Source organism: Parasteatoda tepidariorum, chromosome 4 (assembly GCF_982258835.1).
Source record: "Parasteatoda tepidariorum strain Cologne lab strain chromosome 4, Ptep-v5.0, whole genome shotgun sequence".
Lineage (NCBI taxonomy): Eukaryota > Metazoa > Arthropoda > Arachnida > Araneae > Theridiidae > Parasteatoda > Parasteatoda tepidariorum.
Genome location: NC_141758.1, coordinates 108,520,648 through 108,542,758, shown reverse-complemented (window position 1 = coordinate 108,542,758; position 22,111 = coordinate 108,520,648). Strand labels below are relative to the sequence as shown.

The following is a 22,111-nucleotide window of genomic DNA, read 5'->3' as shown; positions in this document are numbered from 1 at the left end:
AAATGTCTATAAACAATTGTAAAATTTCTGATGTCATTATGAACCTAAATTATTATTTTGTTTCAGTAATTAGCGTTTAAGGTTGATGTTTCCTAATGATTAAGTATGAACAAATTGCTATTAACGACATATTTCAAAATCATGGATTCTAAATTTAACTTAACTTATCTTTATAAAAGAATATGTAGATAAAAAAAGTGTCGATATATGCCTTCATTTTTCTTAATAGTTAAAGTTAAAACTGAACTTTTTAAAATAAAGTATTTATCGTGTCATTTTCACCAACTAGCAAAACATTTTTATAAGTTTAAAATGGTATTTTTTTAATATAATAAACAAGAAAGTTTTTTTTGAACTATGTTTATGAACGGAAATAATGTGTTAATTACGTAAAGTTTGAAGGCTAATAACCAGAAAAAGTCTAACTTATTTTTACAAGAGAAAGATGCAAAGTTATCATATCTTTGCTTGCGATCTCCGAGATCTGTAGACACAGTGACGTCATGAGGAGGGAAATCGTAGCTTCAGCTCTAAGAGCGGAGTGAACTAGCCCTTGTATTCTCTTTAGCCCTGCCTAAGATGCGCAGTATCGGTCCTCTTTAAACTATTCTGCCATAAAGCGCTCGACTTCACGCGCAGGAGTAGTATATGGGGGGGGCTAGAGGACACTTTTGCCCTTTCCATATACTACTATTGATTTCCTATTTTTATATTAAAAAAAATTAAAATAGGCCTATATTTTACATTTTTTAAGAAATATTTAACAAAATCAGCATATTTAAAAATTCTTATTTTTATATTAATAATTTTTATTTTATTAAAACCTTATTGAAAATATCGTTTTTTATTTTACATGTAATTCATAATCGTAATATTTATTTTTGCCTTTAAAATCAAAAATATATTTTCCACTATTAATTTTTCTTATAGCTTTATCAGATAATTCACCATGACATTTCGAGAGATAAAAATCTTTCTCATCATTGTCTACTTCTAATCTAGCAATAATAGAGTCACCGTATTTTGTATTTATTTTTCTCAGTGATATTAAATTATATTTACCTATCTCGAGTTCATTTAATTTGTATGTTTCAGGAAATCGTTTGAGGTCATTAAATTCTTCCATTTATTTAAGAACATTTTTTGTAATATAATTTCTGTAATACATACACTTGTATAACGAACATCCAGGTCCTAAAATTTTAGTACATTTAGGTACATCAATGTCAATAGATGGTATATTCAATTCATCTAATATCTCTTTTTCTAAAATACCTCCTTTATAAGCAAATGTACCACCATATAGTTGATATAGGTTATTTATATAATTTTTTACATCTTGATGATTTATCCATAAACTATTCTTATTTCTATTAAATCTTAATCCGTGTACTTCTGAAGTACATTTACGTACAATCTTCAATTCTTGATCATTCAATTCACAATTAGGTGTAAATACGCCAATATATTCACCGATTGGTAAATTTAAATGAACCCATCCTATCTCTCTTACAATCTTACGATTGGGAAAAATAAATCCCTGAATGTTTAGGATGACTGTAATCTTATCCATTTATTAAGAAACATTTTTTTAAAAGCCAAAAGGTACAGTATCATAATTATCTAAAAGTCTACGTTTATCGTATCCAAAGGTATAACGTTTATTTGTTTTAATACTTGAAATATTTCTATCTTTTTCGATTTTAAACTGATTGATTTCTACATCCAAATAATCTGTTTCACCTGTTATTATTTTAGCCCTATTATCAAAGTCTAATATGGTTTCACTCTGATAAGACATTTTAAATCCTTTTACTTTTCCATATACAGATTTATCATTTAATTTATACCCATAATCTTTAGAGGCTCCAGCTATCCAAGATGTAATATATTTATCATTTCCCAATTCATCAGTCCATTCTCCTAACATGCATCCCGTTTCAATTTTATTGGTTCCGTCGTCTATATATACTACACTATCTGTATCATAATAAAGTACTTTATCTCCTAATTTATCTAACATTTCATATAATCTAATTCTGGCAGAACTAGTTGTAAAAGCAGCTATATATATATTAGTATTGAAGTTATTTTTTTCAAATATATCTTTCATTTTATAACTCATTTCCACACAATCGTCATTCAAAAAATTCATATTCAAATCTTTAATAGTATCATTTAGAATAATTCTATAAAAATCTTCAATTTCCATCACATATTCAGTTTGTTTCATGTTATTTCTTTGACCAAACTTACCCCATAAAGAATTTAAACATATTTTAGCTATGAATCTCAAACCTGGATTTTCTTCAATTTTATCTAATTCTATATCTAATTTTTCTTTAACTATTTGTCTGTATTCTTCTTCATTTTTGAAATTGTTTTTCCATTTATCGCATGTTTCTAGTTTAATCTTTAAAAACGTTTTAACATATTCTTTAAACAATTCATTTGTTTTATTTTCAAAATGCCAAACCTCATATATATTCAATATTTTATATCCTTTTTTAACAGCTAATCTGATCTCATCGGTAGTCCACGTTCCTATTAGACATCTTTCGTTATCAGTGTGTTTACACTCAGAATTTCTTATCTCATAACACTGCTTACATTTTTTCTTTTCTAAAGTGGTTTTGAAATGATTACATTTTATTGTTTCAGAACAAGTTCTACATAATGAAAATATTAATTTTTCTGCTTTATAAGGTAATACTGGATGATATAATTTTCTAGGTGGAAGTACTTTACATTTTATTAATCCATACCAATTTTCATCGTATTTTTTAGGATTAAATATTTTGATTGGATGACCTTCTGGATAGTTATCAAAATAATTTACAGTAGGATATAAAGAACATACGTCAATATATCTGCCTTTTTCATTACTTTTCATTTCATATTTTAATTTGGTAGGTTCACATCTTCCACCATAAAAAGCATCTCTAGGATTCAAAGGTTCTATAAAATCTCTCTTCCATTCTTTTTTCATGTAATTTTTCATATCCTTATTATTATCAAAATCACACTCCCAGATATTTACCAATTCATAACCTGCTTCAATTATATTTTTATTGATCTTCTTAGTTTGTTTATATAAATCTTCCATGAGCAATTGATTAACAGTGTTTACTTTTGTTCTAGTGAAACATTTGGTACATCCATGCCAGAAACATCCATTAAATTGAAATACTGTATTTTTATAAAATCCATCTACCTTATAACATTTTTCACCTAATTGTAATTTTTTCTCTCCTCCATTCAAAGCATGGCGTATATTAATATTTTCCTTTTTTGATATGTAATCTAACCAAGCTATTGATTTTTTACTGTACTGATCTTTTTGAATGACAATTTCATCAATAGCTATTGTGTTTTCTTTCAAGAATTTATCTCTGTAAATGGCCATACATAGACCAGCTAAAGTTACATATTTAAACGGATCTATATTCACAGTTACTAAGAATAATCTTCTTAATTCTAAACAACCTTTTCTTAAAATATCTACATCAGATCTACAGTATTTTATAAATTCCTTTTGGAAATCAAAAGTTTCATGTTTAATGGAATCATACCATTTATCAAATTTTTTCCTGTCTTCATCAACCATATAATTATATCCATAGTAATATTTATCTGGATATTTACCAATATAATTTTGATTCTTTTGTTTGTTGAATAAATGAGGAAAATAACCCTTGGCCAGTTCATTTAAACCAAATGTTTTAGGAAATTTTTTAAGTGCACACATTGTAAAATTAATAGAATCAATAAATCTTATATAGTAACCATCAGCATTCATATATGTTAGTTTATTTCCTTGGTAAATTGTAAATACTTTAATATGCTTTTTGAAACAATATTTAGCTAAAAATTGAAAATCAAATCCTTTTCCATAATGAGCTATAACTGTATATCCTTCGTGTTCCTCGCTAAATAACCATTCACAAAAATCGTTTTCATTTTTAAATTCTGTTTCGTTTCCATGAAAATCATGACATATAACTAGATTCACTTCATGAATTCCTGTATCTTGCTTGGTTTCAACATCAAAAAATAAGTATTTTCCTGTTTTACATTTCTTACACCAATCTATTTTATTACATTTATTTTTTACACAATTATCTTCACATACACCTCCTTTACTGTTTTCATATTTCATGAAACACTCATGACCTTTCATAACCCATTTCCAACAATTATTACAACGATATTCACCACATATATGTTCTTCTGTTTTCCTTTCATTTCTATTAATATTTCTTTTACATTTTAGACATTTCCATAGTAATTTGCAAACAGTAAAACCTTCTGAATTTTTCTTGTTATGATTATCAAAACAATTTTCTCCTAAGAATTTCCGATTACATTTTTTACAAAATATTTCCTCTCCTTCACAATTAGATTCTTCAACAAAACACCTATCACATTTTAAAGGGCATTTATGTTGATTTGAACGTTTATAACCCACTTTACAATAATTACAATAATTATTCTTACCTAAAAATCCTGTCATTGATGTAATGACATCGAAATGATTTCTATTCTTATATATAAAAATACATGTTGATTTATAATCACCATTATATATAATTTCATTACCATTTTCTCTACAAACTATATTGATCTGAATGTCTAAACATTTTTCAAATATTTTAACTTCTTCTAAACTACACACTTCTAAAGGAATTTTACATACATCATGTAATTTTATAGCTAATGTTTTTTGTAAAACACGACCTTTTTTAATATAAATTATTTCATTACTTGATAATTTTTCAGTACATAATTTATCACTTAACAGTTCAGGATTTTGGATAGCTAAAGCTGTTACAATTGATCTAGCCAAACATATATTATCATCATTTTTTATTTGACAAATACTTTTCTTTTTTGCTGGATCTGTTTCAGAATACATTTTTAAAGCCTTGTGTCTACCACCATGAGGTAATTCGATGACATTAAAATCAAATATACACTCTGTTATATCGAGTTCTTTATATTCAATTTGGTTGGATAATTTATCAATGTATTCATTAAAAGCAGTTTTAGTTGACATCATTTTATCATGAAAAGGTACATTTAATTTAGGATTATGTATAATTACATCTACTTTTCCTGTAATATTTCCAATAGCCCTTTTAAATATATTTCTTAAAATATTATAATATTGTTCAGGTAAAATTTTAGATCCTACCACTCTATATTGTTTTCTATAAACTTTATATTTTTCAATATATTGACCTCTGAATTCAATAATTTTATAATCTGGTTTAAAGAAATTTTTAAGATTTACCTCTACTTTTACCTTATCTTTTATTTTTTGAGGCCTATACAAAGCATTTAAATTAGTTTCAGTTAAAATATTTTTTTCTACTTTTGGTATAAATTTACCATCTTTATATTTTAAATTATAAGAATCAAAAACTTTTTTTAATTCATTTCTATACTTAGGATATTTATTAAATAGTTTAGTTTTGTTTTCCATATAATAAGAAACATCCAATCCTAAATAATCTGATAAAACAGATTTATAATTTCCTGTACTTTTGATATAAGAAACTACTGATTCAATAATATTTGATTTTAATCTCTTATCAGTCAGGACAGGAATTTTAAGTTTAGTTATCAATTCTCTTAGTTTTTTAATACTGAAAGTTGAGAGTACATTACTCAAGTGTTTGAACTCCTTTGTCATGTTACTCATTTATAAGGAAGAAAATTTATAAATACTTTTATAAAAAGGAGTTCATACGTTTTATATGAAAATTACTTCTAAAATGTCTTTGTTTATGTGAATAAGTATAATTTTTGCCACAATCGCATTCATAATATATATATTTTCTTTTAAGATCACAATCTATACATCTTTTAAATAAATATTTTTTATATTTGTAAAATTCGTCAGCTGATTTCAAAGTCTTACAATCGCAACAAAATTTATCTTCCATTTATTAAATGGAGTTTTTATAAATACTTTTCTGTCTCTTTAAGAAACGAATTCCAAATTTCATCATAAATGTTTTGTTTTTTAGGACTACCTAACTTAATATTGTTAGAAATATTATAATATTCACATATCTTTTTCATAAAATATTTATAATTTAAACTCTTTTTAAAATACATATAATCTAAAAATTTTAAAAACATTTCATCTGCTTCAACCGTAAAAACCAAGTTCAATTTTCTTTTTAACTTTTTAAAAAAACTAATTCTCGAATTGTATCTCTGTTTTAAAAAAATATCAAAATCTTTCGTGTCATAAAAATATTCATCTTCTTCTGAATCGTAACTTATTTTTTTATTCTTAATTTGTTTAAATATCTCTGAATAAACATTTTCTATTTATTTAAAAAAATATTTAAATATGTGCTCTTTCTTTTCTATTGCGCAATCACAGCCACCGAGATGGCTTTTATTGCACAATTCCTATGAGAGCCAAGCTCTCTTACGTCACAGATCTTATTAAGCAATCATTACAGCCATCTAGATGGCTCTCTTACGTCACAGACCTTATTTCGCAATCATTACAGCCATCTAGATGGCTCTCTTTCGCAAGACATCAGCTTTTCCGAATCTTTTTTAAAACAATTAAGACTAAAGGAATTTTACAAAGTTAATTCAACAGATCGAATCTTTAAATTAATAAACTTAGAAAATAAAGTCTTATTATTTTTAGTTATCTAAAATAATAATAATAAATAAAGTCTAAAATAATAATAAAAAATAAATAATAATAATATAATTTTTTACTTTAAATAAGTCAGAAACTTTACGTTAAATAAGAAAATTTAAAATAAGAATAATTAGTATAAGAAATATAAGAAAATTTAAAATAAGAAATATTTAAGTAATTCGTTTAATAAAACTATAAGTAATTCATTTTCAGAATAATAAAATACAATAAGAATTAAAAAAACGTGCAGGAAAAAATACTTTGAAAATACAAAAAAAAGAAAAGAATAATCTACTTAGCTTAAATCTTAAATATAATAACCTACTCCTTCGACGATTTGAACTCAAATGAACGAAACACGGAAGTAAAATGATTTCGAAACGTGTAGAAACTTCTAGAAGGAAACGACGTCATTTCGATGAATCATTTGTTGCTCGACTGATTTGAAATAAAAGCATTTATAAAAATGTTTGTTATGAGCAAATTAAAGATAGTTATTATTATGGATTGTTTGGAGATTTTAAATTAATAATAGATAAAAATACTGGATATTTCAATGCTTCTAAGTTATGTAAATCAGGAGGTAAAAGATTTAAAAAGTGGTTAGAAAATAAAGAATCTAAAGAGTTAATTTTATATTTAGCTAAAATCCTAGAAGGCCCGAATTCGGGCCCTCTAGAGACTATGAAATTAAAGGTAGAAGAATTAAAATATAATGGGATTTCTAAGGATTTAATTACAATGTTGGATTTCACCTGAATTTTCTAAAAAAGTAAACGATGTTGTAATTAATTATTATGCTAATAAATTTAATGAAAAATATAAAAATGATAATGATAAACTTCAAAAGAAATTAGATATAATAAAAATTAAAATGAATGACTTAAAAATAAAAAATGAAAACTATAAAGAAGACGTAACACCAAAAACATCTCAACCTAGAAAATTAAACATGTTTACAATAATAGAAAAGAATAAAAATGATTCTGATTATCATTATTATGTTATTAGATGTCAAAGAGGTTTATATAATAAAACTATACGAGATTTAAAACTTAGATATCCTAATTTAAAAATAGCTCATGAAATTCAATATAATCCGAATGCTATTAATTTATTTAACAGAATAAAAGAAAATATTATACTAAATTTAATCATTTAAAATTAAAAGATTATGATATTGAAAGATTTAAAAATGATATAATTCAATTGATTCCTAAATTAGAATAATATTTTTTTCATCTATCCAACTATTAAATTCTTCAGGGTAACCTAGCCATTTTACGAATAACTTATTATCTTTTCTTTTTATTATTTTTTCAATCTTATATGTTTCATTTTTCTTATTATATTTTACTAATTCTTTTTCATAATAAGTTCCTTTAATTTCTTCACCATTTAAATCTTTCACTCTATAAGTTATAGGATCTGTTTTCAATATTTCAGATATTATAAAAATTTCTTCTGTAAATGTAGGATGATAACCTCTGGTAAATGTTTCTTTATATTTTGAAATTCTAACTTTATCGCCTATTTTAAACTTTGGTTTCTTTATTTCTTTTTTAGAAAATAAATTATTGTATACGATACTTTCATTTTCTGTCCGACTGGCTTGTGAGGGTGTCATTTTAATAGATCGATGATAAGAATTATTATAATTATAAACTAATTTATCTAGTACTTCTAAGTATTTATTTGTATTATTTGTAGCCATATATTTTCTTATTTTTCCATTAATTGTTCGATTAAATCTTTCAACAATAGAACATTTTATTTCAACATTTTCAGTAGTAAACCATTGAATATTATTATCTTTGAATAATTTTTGAGTATCTTTATTAATAAATTCCGTACCTTTATCCGTTTGTAGTTTCTCTGGAATTCGTTCTTTAAATATTAACTTGAAAGCATTTGATACTTCTTCGCCTGTTTTTCTTTTTATTGGAATAACCCAAGCATATTTACTAAACATATCAATAACTGTTAAAATATAATTAACTCCACTATTATATTTACTAAATGGTTTTATAAATAATAAATCCGCTTGCCATTGATCATCAATATGTGAAACGTAACATCTCCTTCTTCTAAATTTACGAATAATTGGTTTATGTCTAGTATAAACATCTTGTTCATGTAAAAATTCTGTAATTTGTTTTTGAGATAAACCTGTTTTTCTTTTTAATTCATTGATACCACAATAACCTTTTTCGGGATCATAATAAACTGTTTTTATGACCCCGTTTTCTTTAAAAAAGTACTTTTTTTAGATCCACAAACTTCACATATACCTTTCCTCGTCAATCTTCCATTTTTAGAAGTTTCTTCATAAACATCTTTAGTATTAGTAAAATTTTTACATTTTAAACAATAAATCATACCCATACCGAATGTTCTTTTGGCTTTGATAATAGGTTTAACAATTCCTCTTTCTATTCTTTCCCTGATTGTAGGATTTGAAATTGTATTTAACTCTTCTATCATATTTTTATCACATACATCATTTCTAGTTTTAGTATCTTTATTTTTAAGGTAACAAACATCATGTTTATATGCTATTTCATCTACTCTGTTAATGGGCTTACTCCATTCTTTATATGTTAAATCATCGTTTAATCTTTTCTTTCCATGTAATAATTGTGTTCCAGGTCCTGTAAATTGATGTCCTGGTAAATGCATTTCAAAGGGTAAATTATTAATTGTTGAATTGATAAAGCCAGATCCTTTTTGACCACATTCTTTACAACAAAATTTGAACTTTCCGTCTTTACTTAATTTTCCAACTTTGAATATATTACTTTTACACGTCATTTATAGGCAATAAAAATTATATATATTTATAGCCATTCAATTGAGTTTTTTTAACGTATTTCTCTAAAGGAAAATATTTCAAACTTTGAATAAATTCAGCCTCTTTTTTATGAATTTCTTCTTCAGTTAATGTATTGGCTTTAAACAAATTCAGTAGTTGTTTATAAAATTTGTAAGTATATTTATATTCTTCTTTTCTTTCGGATATATTTAAAGATCTGTCAACCACTTCAATCACACCAGCTCCTAAACTCAAAGCTGATAAAGGGATTAAAATAAAACCAGATAAGCCAGATGCGCTAAATAAAAACTTACTCATAGATAGTGCGATACTAATCTTTTGATAGTAATTATAACTTTTTCTGTGAATAAAAATTCTTTTCTCTAAATATTCTTCCATTTATATATACACAAATTCTTTATTTCGGTACCTCATATTAGGATTGACTAAGTCTAAAACTAAAAAATCATATGGTTTTTTGATACAGTTCTTATACATTTTATTAAATTCTTCTTTTGTTAATTGACCATCTATTTCTCGTATTATTTGTTTAATTTCTTTTTGTTTCATATCGAAAAATATAAAATAATTGCTGTTACTTCTGATGGTTATAGGTATTTTATAATAGTACTGACTTATATAGATAAGGGATGTATTTTTCTTTCTTCCTCGTATAAAAAATTCTTCTATAGATTGTTGATCTTTTTCACATATACAATCATCAAATACAACTAAATTCATATAGGAAGGATCCAAGTCATCTACGGTAATAAAATCCTCTAGTTTGGAAGAAAACAAAACTTGATCTTTTTTAAATTTTTTATATTCTTTCAAAACTTCTTTTTTATTCTTTAAACCTTTACATTTTTGAATATCTTCTAATTCTACATCTGTAAATTGAATGTATTTTTCTTGTAATTTTTTATACTTAGATTCAAATATGTCTTTTGTACACATGTAAAGTCTATCAAAGTGTAAATAGTCATAAATTAAATTGATTAATAAGTTTGATTTTCCACTGTTGGAAGAACCATTTATGATTAATCTAAAGGGATGTATAGGCAATAGAGGATGTTGATTTGGATCTTTAAATTCATCTGGTTCATTATAGTCTTTAATTACAATTTTAGAATACATTTATTAATTAAAAAATAATCTACTACGAGTAAAAAATAATCTACTACGAGTAAAAAATAATCTACTACGAGTAAAAACTATTATTAAAATAAAAATAATTTTTTTTTTTAAATAATTTATTCTTTTAATGGTTCATATAGCGGTACTCGTGTATTATGACAAATTTCCGCAAGAAGTATACAAACTATTTTTTCTTTGTTTGAATTATAAAATTCTTCTGGTAATATATTACTTTTATTTTTTATTAAAAGACAGAAATCTATTTTAGAAACAAATTCTATTACAAAGTCTTTATCAATATCTTGATATTGTATAATATAATCCCAATTTACATAATCTTGAAATTTTCTTATAAGGTTCATTGATAATTTTTGATATCTAGATACAACATTCATATTTAAACGGTCAGAATAATTTTCTATAAATCTTAAATCCAATTTTTGGAATCTTGATATTTCATACCAAGTCACTTTATCTAAATGTCTCTCAATAAAACGGATAGATAAGGTTTGGTATCTACATATTGTTAGCACAAAGTTTTAATTTTATTAAAGTTTAAAAAGAAAATGATTGGCCACTAGATGGCAGTAGCAATTATGTGTAGAGAGAGCGTAGAGGTGCGCGCGAAATGAGCCTGATGTAAAGAATGATACAATTACTGATGTCTGTAAATATTGTTTGTAAATAAATTATTAATATGCTAAAATAATCAAGCTCTTACTTCCTCCTACCCCCCAACTTGCCCGAACCGAGCTACTCGATACCTGACAAATTATATGATTCCAATAAATTCAGAAGTGGGATTACAACAAACCGGGATTTCCCGCAACGCTATCAGGTAGGCGATTTTTAATTATTTCGTGTTAAGTATTCAAATGTATAGTAACGTATAAAAAACGTATTGTTAAGTAGTAAACGATTTTGAGAATTATAAGTATAAAGTATTTTCTTAATTTCGTTTCAACGAAGTAATTAAATAGAAGTAATTTCGTTTTCGAGGATGAAAGTACTAAAATTTCGTTATTGATAAAATATTTCCATGTATTAAGTATTTAAGTATCATAATTTACGAAGCATGGCCTTTTGGGGGAAGGCAAAAAAAGTAGATTTAATAGAATTAGCATCGGAGTTAGGTCTTTCGGTACCAGAAGATGCTAAAATAATTGATTTAAAACGTATTATAACCGAATCGGAATCATACGATGAAGAATTTAGTAAGAGCTTACTAAGTAGAATTTCGGAAGATAGAGTAGCATCAGAAATAGCAGCCAAAACATTGGCAGACCGCGAGTATGATCTTGAACGTCTACGCATAGAAAGTAGGGCTCAAAACGTAAACATTTCGGATTTAAGTAGTAACGAGGAAAGTAAAAACGTAAACACAGATTTTAGAAAGTTAATGCACGAATATAAGATCAAAGATGGAGATATAAATTTTTATTTAGTTTTATTTGAACGGCAGGCGCGACGTATTGGTTTAAGTGAAGAGTGTTGGGTATCACAATTATTGGGACTACTCCCTTATGAAATTACGCAACTAATCGCGCGTGAAAACGAAGATAATGCAAATAATTATAAGTATGTGAAATCATTATTGCTTAAGAGATATAAGTTAAGCGCTGATAAGTTCAGATTTAAATTTTTAAATCATGTTAAAAATCCAGAAGGTACATGGAAGGATTATTCTTTTGAATTACAAAACTATTTTGAAGAGTGGATAACGGGTCTCGAAATATCGGACTTCAATAGTTTAAAGAATTTGATTATTACTGAACAATTGAAAAAACAAGTAAATTCAACAACGCGGGAACATTTTGTGGACGAATGGCCTAAATTTAATAAACCAGATCAATTAGCAGATAAATTAGATAATTATGATAATGTGCGATCGATTAACAGTTATAAATTAAGAAACTCATCAAATTTTTATTCTCGTGGTGATAAATTTCAGGCGGAAAAGAAATCAATTCCGTTTAATGAAAACAAAAGTATAAATCGAAAAAAGTATGTAAGCTCGGATATCCGAAATGAGAAAGGGGAATATAAATGTTTCAACTGTAATGATTATGGCCATATATCTCGTGATTGCCCGGCACCTAAAACTATTGCTTATTGTAAGAAATGTAAAAAGCAAGGTCATTCTCTTCGAACGTGTAAATTTGAAACCGAACAAAAGCGAGAAGGGAATAATTTATCCGTTAGTCAAAAAAACTCTGATTCAAGTGCATCATTGGCGCCTACGAATTATTTGAAAGATGCTTATATTTATGGTAATAAGATGACGGCTTTAATTGATACAGGAAGTAGCAGTTGTCTTTTGAAAGAAAGTATCGCTTTAAAAATTAATCTGGACTTGCAACCAGATAACAGTGATTTATTTGGTTTTGGTAATCAAAATAATCCAGTTACGAAAGCTATAGGTAAAGCTGTAGTAAATATTCGGGTGGATGACGTAGTAGGGAAATGTATTACTTTATTAATTGTTAAGGATGATTCACAACCGTGTGATTTAATTTTAGGAAGAACATGGCTAGACTTACCTTACATTGCTTTTGTGCGTATTGGAGGTAATTTAAAATTTGGATACGCATATAATGACGTTTTTTCTGAAATTCAAGTAGATATGAATAAAAATGCGGTTAAATTGAAAACAGTAAACGAAACAGAAATCGAAAATAAATCAATTAATTTAATTAGGGCAAGAGTCGAAGAAAGCGAAAACTCGATTCTTAATGGGACAATTTTAGTAAAAAGTATAGGCCAGAATTTTGATTCAATTCTTGAGGTAGTTAACGGTGAAACGATTGTACCGGTTGTAAATAAGGAAGAATTTAACTTAAAAATTAGGAAAGATCAGTGCTTAGGTAGGGGAATGGAGGTAAGTGAGGAAAGCTTAATGCTGTCTAATAAAGTGGAAATTGATTGTCAAAAAGTAGAAGTAAATACAATTAACAATGAGAAGTCTCCTATTTTAATGACGGACATTAATTTTGACGAATCCTTGGAAAGTATTAAAAGATTTGAACTTTTAAGTTTATTAAATAAATATCGTGACTGTTTTGCTTTAAACGTAAGTGAGTTAGGCTGCACGAATTTATGCAAAATGGACATTAAGGAAATAGAGGGCAGTAAGCCAATTTTTCAGAAACCATATAAAACCAATTCCGAAGAAAGAAAACAAATAAAAGAAATAGTCTCTGAATGGAAGAAGTATGGAATAGTGTCAGACACAAGATCGCCATATTCCAGTCCTGTATTATTAGTTAAGAAAAAAACAGGAGAACAACGATTAGTTATAGATTTTAGGAAATTGAACTCTCAAACAGTTAAGGATAAATTTCCTTTACCCAAAATTGATGACATTTTAGAATGTCTTGGAGGAAGCCAGTTTTACACGACTTTAGATTTAGCTAGTGGATATCTACAATTGCCATTAACAGAAGAAGCAAAATTGAAAACGGCTTTCATAACTCCAGACGATACTGGTCAATTTGAGCGAATGATTTTCGGATTGGCAAATGCACCAGCAGAGTTCCAAAGACTAATGAATATTGTTTTGGGTCCATTGATCAACAAAAAAGTACTCTGTTATTTAGATGATATCTTGATTCCAGCCAAAACATGGACTGAAATGATACAGAAACTTACTGAAGTATTTGAGTGCTTAAGAAGAGCCAATTTGACTTTAAAACTACCAAAATGTGAATTTGGAAAGTTACAGACTGAATTTCTTGGTTTTATACTTAGTAGAGATGGTTTGAAACCTGGACCACGTAAAGTAGCAGCTATTGAAAAATTTCCAGTTCCAAAAAATATGCATGACATCCAAAGATTTTTAGGACTTACTAGTTTCTTTAGAAGATTTGTTCCAAAGTATTCTCTCAAAGCAGCACCATTATCTGAACTTACAAAAAAGGAAGCAAAGTTTGTTTGGACAAAAAAGCAAAGCGAGGCTTTCGAGGAACTTAAAAGTAATCTTATTAAAGCGCCTATTCTAGCTCATTATGATCCACAAAGTGAAACTGAAGTACATTGCGACGCTAGTTCTATTGGATTGGCCGGAATATTGTTTCAGCGAGATAGTAAAAAGAATTGGAGAATGGTGTATTGCGTTAGTAAGAAAACTACGGAAACTGAACAAAAATACCATTCAAGTAAATTAGAGTTGATGTCAATTGTGTGGACATTAGACAGATTAAGGCAGTTTTTGATAGGAATAAAGTTTACAATCGTTACAGACTGTCAAGCAATAGTGTATTTAAACGCTAAAAAGTCATCAAATCCTCAAATGGCAAGATGGTTTAACCTAATGCAAGAATATGATTTTGAGATCCGACACAGATCAGGTGAACGAATGAAGCACGTTGATGCGCTAAGCAGAGCAGCTGTTGAAGAGCCAGAAGACACTTTGAACACTCTTATTGAGAGAAAATTTGAAGTTTGTGTTACCTTGACTACAGACGAGCAAGTTTTGATGATGCAAAATTCAGACATTGAACTGCGTAAATTAATAGAGATATTCAAGAAAAATTGTGATGATAGATCCGAAGCTGAAAAAAGAATGATCGAAGGATATGTTTACAAGCAGAATAAGATTTATAGAAAACACAAGGTTAAAGATAAAGAAATTTTATTATATGTAATACCCAAGGCAATGAGGAAAAGTATAGTAGTCAGATCCCACGATCTCATGGGACATTTTTCAGTTGATCGAACTGTTAGTAAAATAAAAGAATTATATTGGTTTGCTTCGATGAAGCGTTACGTAAGAAGGCATATTTCAATGTGTTTTGAGTGTTTGCTGAATAAAGTACCAGGAGGGAAACAACAGGGATTTTTGAACCCAATTGCACCAGGGAAACGTCCGTTCTCTGTCATTCACGTTGATCATTTAGGACCTTTTGTTAAAACTTGTAGAGGAAATCAAGAACTATTAGTAATAATAGATAATCTAACCAGATTTGTCAGAGTTACACCAGTGAGAAGTACTTCAACTCAAAATGTGCTGAAAGCTTTACAGAATTTCATCAACGAATTTGGATTACCTGATAGGTTGATAAGTGATCGAGGGTCATGCTTTACTTCGCATCAATTTGAAGAGTTTTGTGCCACGAATGGAATTAAGCATACTCTAAACTCTACAAAGCATCCTCAAGGGAATGGTATGGTTGAACGAAGTCACAGAACCTTACTATCTACGATTTCTACAAGTATGGAAGATCCAAAACACAAAGATTGGGACTTGAAGGTGAAAGAGGCCGAACGTAATTTAAATAATGCAGTTAATAAAACAACCAACAAAACTCCATTCCAAATGCTGCATGGTTACTCACCTAGATTTTATGATGGACTTATAAGTAAATTAGCAGATGACGAAGCTAAGGAATATAAGGATCCTGAAGAAGTGCGTGAAGAGGCGATTCAGATAATCGAAGAAAAGCAGAAAAAGATGAAATCATATTATGACAAAAAAAGATGTAAAACAATCAACTACGTTAAAGGTGAAATAGTGGTCATGAGGAAAACACCTCAAGCAACAGGTCAACCTTTGAAAACTCAGCCAAAATACAGGGGGCCATTGATAATAACGCAAGTATTACCAGGTGACACCTACAGAGTAACTCAGTTACAAGAAAAGGAAAAGGGACACTTTTTCACAACTACCGCTCATGTGAGTCAATTAAAACCTTGGAGAATTCATCCAGACTCTAGTGATTCCAGTGACACTGAACAAGAATTTTGAACTTTATGAACTTTCATTTAATTTAACTTTTATTATACTAAATTGAACTTTAAAAAAAAAAAATCGTTTTACAGTATAAATGTAGTGTATCACCCTGTACTAATAATTTCTTTTTATTTTTATAAGTAGGTTAGCAAAAGTAAGAAAGTTGTTTTTAATTTCTAAAATTTTGTAAACTGTGAAATTGAAATAGTTAGAAGAATTGTAAGTATGCATATTTTTTTTATTTTTTGTCATATTTTGAAATAACTTGTATGTATTGTGTTGTGTTTAGTTTATTGATATTGTTTGTATTAATCAGGAGATTAATCGGTCAGTCTGGCCGAATGTTAGCACAAAGTTTTAATTTTATTAAAGTTTAAAAAGAAAATGATTGGCCACTAGATGGCAGTAGCAATTATGTGTAGAGAGAGCGTAGAGGTGCGCGCGAAATGAGCCTGATGTAAAGAATGATACAATTACTGATGTCTGTAAATATTGTTTGTAAATAAATTATTAATATGCTAAAATAATCAAGCTCTTACTTCCTCCTACCCCCCAACTTGCCCGAACCGAGCTACTCGATACCTGACAAATTATATGATTCCAATAATATTTTTTGCCAATCTACATCAGAGGCATGTTTTTCAATAAAAGGTTCATTGAGTTTTTGATATTGAGAAATAATATACCAATCATTTGGCTGTACATATCGTTCGATTAAAACTTCAGATAATTCAGAAAATTGAAACACATATTCCCATTTTAAATAATCTGCTAAACTTATAATTACATCTTCTGAAAGTTTCTTTCTAGAAAAGTCGTTCCAATTAATTTCATTGGCCATTTATTAAGAAGAAAAATTTATCTTTTCAATATGTAAATAAGGCTTTAATTTACAGCCTCCTCCTGTTAGCACTGATAATGTTAAAACTTCATTTAACTTTCCATACGCAAACATAGTTATTGAATCTTCATTAACATTTATCTCTTTATCAAGAAGTACTTCTTTCACTTTTTCTAAACGTATTTTTGGCTTTTCATTCATTTTGTCACAGGCTAAAAAAATTGTAATTTTCATATACATGTTTTGTGATAATTTTAAGTTTGAATCTAAAAGTTTTGAAGTAGTTTCGTTGAATTCAAAAGTCTTGTAACCCACACCTGTAAACTGAACAAGTCTATCTGTGGTAGCGCAAAAAGTTTTATTATCAACGTAATATTTATTAGCAACGTCAGTATCATTTATGGGCCATTTTACACTCGATATTCTTTCGTTGTGAGCATAATAACTTCTATTAATTTTATCCCACAGTATACAATAATAATCAAGATGTTTTTTGGTAACCACATCGCCTTCCTTTTCAGGTTCTTTTACATTTGATATGATTTTATTTTTAGCATCAAAATTATTTTCATCATGTATTAAACTTTTGTCTTTTAATTCATCGACATATTTTTTAGTTGAAGCATCATTGTCCTCTAGAGGAGTAGCTATATTTCTAATACATTTATTTCTAGCATTAAAATAACCGTTATTACGAATCAAACACTTATTTTTTAAATCATCTACATATTTTTTAGTTGAAGAATCATTATCTTCCTGAGGATGTAAAACATTTTTTAATAGTTTACTTTCCATATCATAATTACCATCATTCGTTAATTTAAATCCTACACCTGGTGGTCCTAAAGGTCCTTCTTTTATTTCATTGTCGTAAAGTGGATAATAAGCAGCCATTTATTAAAATAGAAAAAATCCTTTATGTTTTCAGAGTTTTAATCATTTTTATATCCTGAGTTGACATATTCAAGGAGCATTTGTTTCTTTCTTTCAAAATAAAGTAAAAAACATAATTTTTAGTAGTATTATTTCTCAATCTCCAATTGAATTCAATCATTAAATTACTCAAGTTCGTATAATTTTCATGGTTTGCCAAGTTGAAACAAATTATAGGATACTTACTGAAATTTGAATAGTTTATCATACAACCAGTTTCAGAATTTATATTATTCATTCCTGATTCTAAAAGAGCATAATATAATCGATTATAATCATTTTTATTAAAGTCCATCATATAACTTACAGTGGGAACTTTAATGTTATTAATCATTAACCAACATTCTATCATATCCAAGTGATCAAACATCATATTATTTTGATTCATGTTTTCATTTCTATCTTCATATTGAGGAATGACATATAAACTCAAAACTTCATCAGATGTAGCAGGAATAGAATAAGACCCACTGGAATTTTTATAAAATACATTTGATTTGATAATGTTATAATGATCCCAATTTATTTCTATAGGAGTATTTGATAATTTTAATTCATTGAATTTTACAGATGCGGAATTTTTAAATCTAACATAAGGTAACCAAAGTGATAAATCTTCAACAAGAACCTTAAAATCTGGATTTTGAATATCTGTATACAACATATTTTTACTATCATTTCTCTGAATTTCTATTTTAACTTGGAAACCTGTCATTACTTTTTTATATTCGTTAAAGAAATCAAATATATACTTTAAAGGAATCCATATTTTTACTGTTTGACTATTTTTAGTAAATTTACATCTTTTTGAAAATCCTTCATTAAAACTTTCATTTAGTTTAAGGTTTTTAAAAAAATCAGTTATTTTGGTAGTATCTATCAGAGTTCCATTATATTTGAAATTGTTTCTATCTACAGAATCAGTTGTATCTACATAAAAGAACATGTTAGTAGCTTCCGATGTTGAATAATCAGGGGTGAAGTGTATCATCCCTAATACTTGATTCATAATGGCTTTATAATTTATAGTGGATTCAACTTCAGTATTTCCTATAATCAACCTGTTTGAATTAATGAGACCTCCTCCATTCACTAGAGTAACATTTTCATTACTTATTACACCTCCATCTCCTTTTACAATTTTTAATTCTTGTTGCAGATATCCTGCAGAATATAAAATATTAGCATTTGTATCATTGATAAAGAAATTATATGTAGCATTTTCATGAATATTATTTCTATTTTCACTTTTTAATTCTCTATATTCAAAACTTTCAACGTCGTTATTATAATAATAACTAGTGTCTTTCAAATCGTAAATTTTATCCATTTATTTAGGAATAAAAAATTTCAATCCAGTACCATGTTTTTTATTTTTAGAAAATATTTCATTCAATTTTTCTCTCACAAATTCCTTAGATTTATCTTCTACAATAGGACTTATAAAGTCTGAAAAGAAGCCTCTTCCTTGTATTTTTTTACTCTTTCTGTACAATCTTTGTTTATTCATTTATTTAGCAATAAATTTGTACTGTACTTCTTGTTTATTTAAATCAATTAGTTCACCTCTATGATTTGTAATTCTCATTCTAATTCGATTAATAGAATCAGATTTAACCGGAAAAAATATTAGTTTATCAAATTCTTTAGCATATAAACTTCCAGGAGGATTTGATGATGTAAAAGAATAAATAACTTGAGATTGAAACTGATTTATATAAGCACCATCCACTATATCACAGTGAATATAAATATTATCATTACCATTAGCTATATCCGCAATAAATTTACCTTCTTGCTCTTCCTCTTCATATATTTTAGGTTCAAAGCCTAAAATTTTGTACAATTCACTTTTAGATAAATCAATTTTATAATTCTTCTCGAGTTTAATACTAAATCTTTGTCTTTCTTCTATTATTCCAAATAATATAGGTGAATCATTTCCAAAATATTTTACCATATAACGATTCAAACCTCTTATATTGTAATGACCATGAGGAATAATGAAATCTGTCCATTTGACTCCATCAAAATATGAAAATTTATTGTTTTTCTCCGTAATATTATTCCATGAAATATACATTGAAAAAGACTGAAGAGCTATCTCTGTAAAATGAAAAGGTCTCGAATACTCAATGGTGAAATCTTCAGATTTATCGACGTTTTTCGAATCTAATATAATATACTTCATTTATAAAGAACAATTTTTTCATTTAATTTACTAGGTTCTTGAGTAAATGAATATAAAACTTCAATAGGAGATTTATTTTTATTTCTTTCAGTTATATATTTCATACAATAGAAACCACATCTTACAGAACTCGGACTTTGTAAAAAACTATCGTTATATCTAATTTCTTTTTCAGAAGTATTTAAATAACTTAGTATGTTTTGAGGAAGAAAATCATTTTTTATTATTCTATTGTTATATTTATATTCTCCAAAAGGATCAAAATATTCAACAAAATTATATTTTGGATCATTATAATAACAAACCCAATGAGTTCCAGGACCTGTAGATACATCTAAATTTATAATTCCGTTTTCAAATTTTCTTATCTTTTTAGGTAACATATCTATAGTAAATATACCTCTAAATCCTTTTTCATTTTTCATATTGTTTTCAATCATTTTGTTGGATATTCCCATGGCTGATAGACTCCCTTTCCACAAGGTTTTTTTTTTTTTTACCTGATCCAGAAATTTTGTCCAATACTTTTTTAGTACCCCAACCAGCTGCTCCGCTAGCAGCTCCTAATGCTAAAGTAGAAAGTAAAGGTACTAAAAATGGTAAAAACCCTCCATTCTTTTTCAGTTGAGTCTTTGATATTTTAATTCTTTTACCTTTATCAATTTGGTTAATTTGTGTAGCTGTTAAATGTAAATCAAAATTGGGTGTTTTACTTTTATCTATTTGTAAACTAAGTTCTTCACCATTTTTATAAGCTGATTTCAATTTAGAAATCTGACTGTCGCTCAAGTATACTTTTTTTACAATATAATTACTCATTTATATACTAAGAAATTTTCCATAGTATTCCTTTACCTGATCGTTTGTCATAGTTCCCTCTCTTAAAAGTAAATCCAACAAATCTACAGTTTTATTATACAATTTTTTACTTTTAGAACCTTTACAAATTTTATCTGTCAAATCAACTAAGATATTCAGTTTATCTTCTAAACCTTTTCCTGTGTAATGTCTACCTTGTTTAATAGCTGATAAAGCTTCTAAATATCTTTTCATCATATTCATTTTATAATCAGCATTATCAATCCTTTTCTGATACTCATCTTTGTTGTTTGTTAAATTTCTATTTTTGGTTTCATTTCCTTTTTCTCTTTTAAATTGATCTCTTTTTGCTTTTGCCCTTTTAATAACTTCTTCAATATCTTCATCAGTTTTATTCCACATTATTGAAGGTAATTCAAATTCTAATTCTTCTAATAATTCTTTATCTAAATTTTTGTCTATATCTATTTTTAAAAACATACTTCCTACATCTTCAGTATAATCTTCCTCTGACTGATTCTCTATCTGAGGTAAAGATCTATAGGTCTCATTCATAGTGAAAGATAAATTATCAACAGCATCTTTTATATCTAGCAAGTTTTGTTGTCTAGAAGTTTCTAGTTTTTCCATTTGATGAAGTACAGGTTCGTGAAAATCGGCTAATGATTTTTGTATTCCTATATCTTCTTCTAATTTTATTTCATTATTTTTCCTAATTTCTGATTGTAGTTTAACTAATCTTAGATCATTTTTTAATTGCTCTAACAACTTTTTATTTCTCTCTTTTTCAATACTTTCCATTTATAGGTAGTAAAATGTTCTTAAATAAATGGATAAGATTACAGTCATCCTAAACATTCAGGGATTTATTTTTCCCAGTCGTAAGATTTTAAGAGAGATAGCATGTAAAATAAAAAACGATATTTTCAATAAGGTACAGGATTTTTAAAAAAATAAAAATTATTAATATAAAAATA

General features: G+C 27.2%; 1 long non-coding RNA gene across 5 annotated transcripts in view; it reads right to left on the bottom strand.

Annotated features, from left to right (window-relative positions):
- The window catches only part of LOC107442567 (uncharacterized), a 72,412-nt gene that overhangs the window by 7,508 nt on the left and 42,793 nt on the right, over positions 1 to 22,111 (bottom strand). The window contains exon 1 of one of the 5 annotated variants that reach the window (XR_015433256.1): positions 6,999 to 7,063. The exons of 2 other annotated variants lie outside the window; for them this stretch is intronic. This is a non-coding gene — a long non-coding RNA (uncharacterized LOC107442567). Of the gene's footprint in view, positions 1 to 6,968; positions 7,064 to 22,111 lie in introns of those variants that run through there. 2 more of the 5 variants (XR_015433257.1, XR_015433258.1) reach the window with 2 other exon arrangements.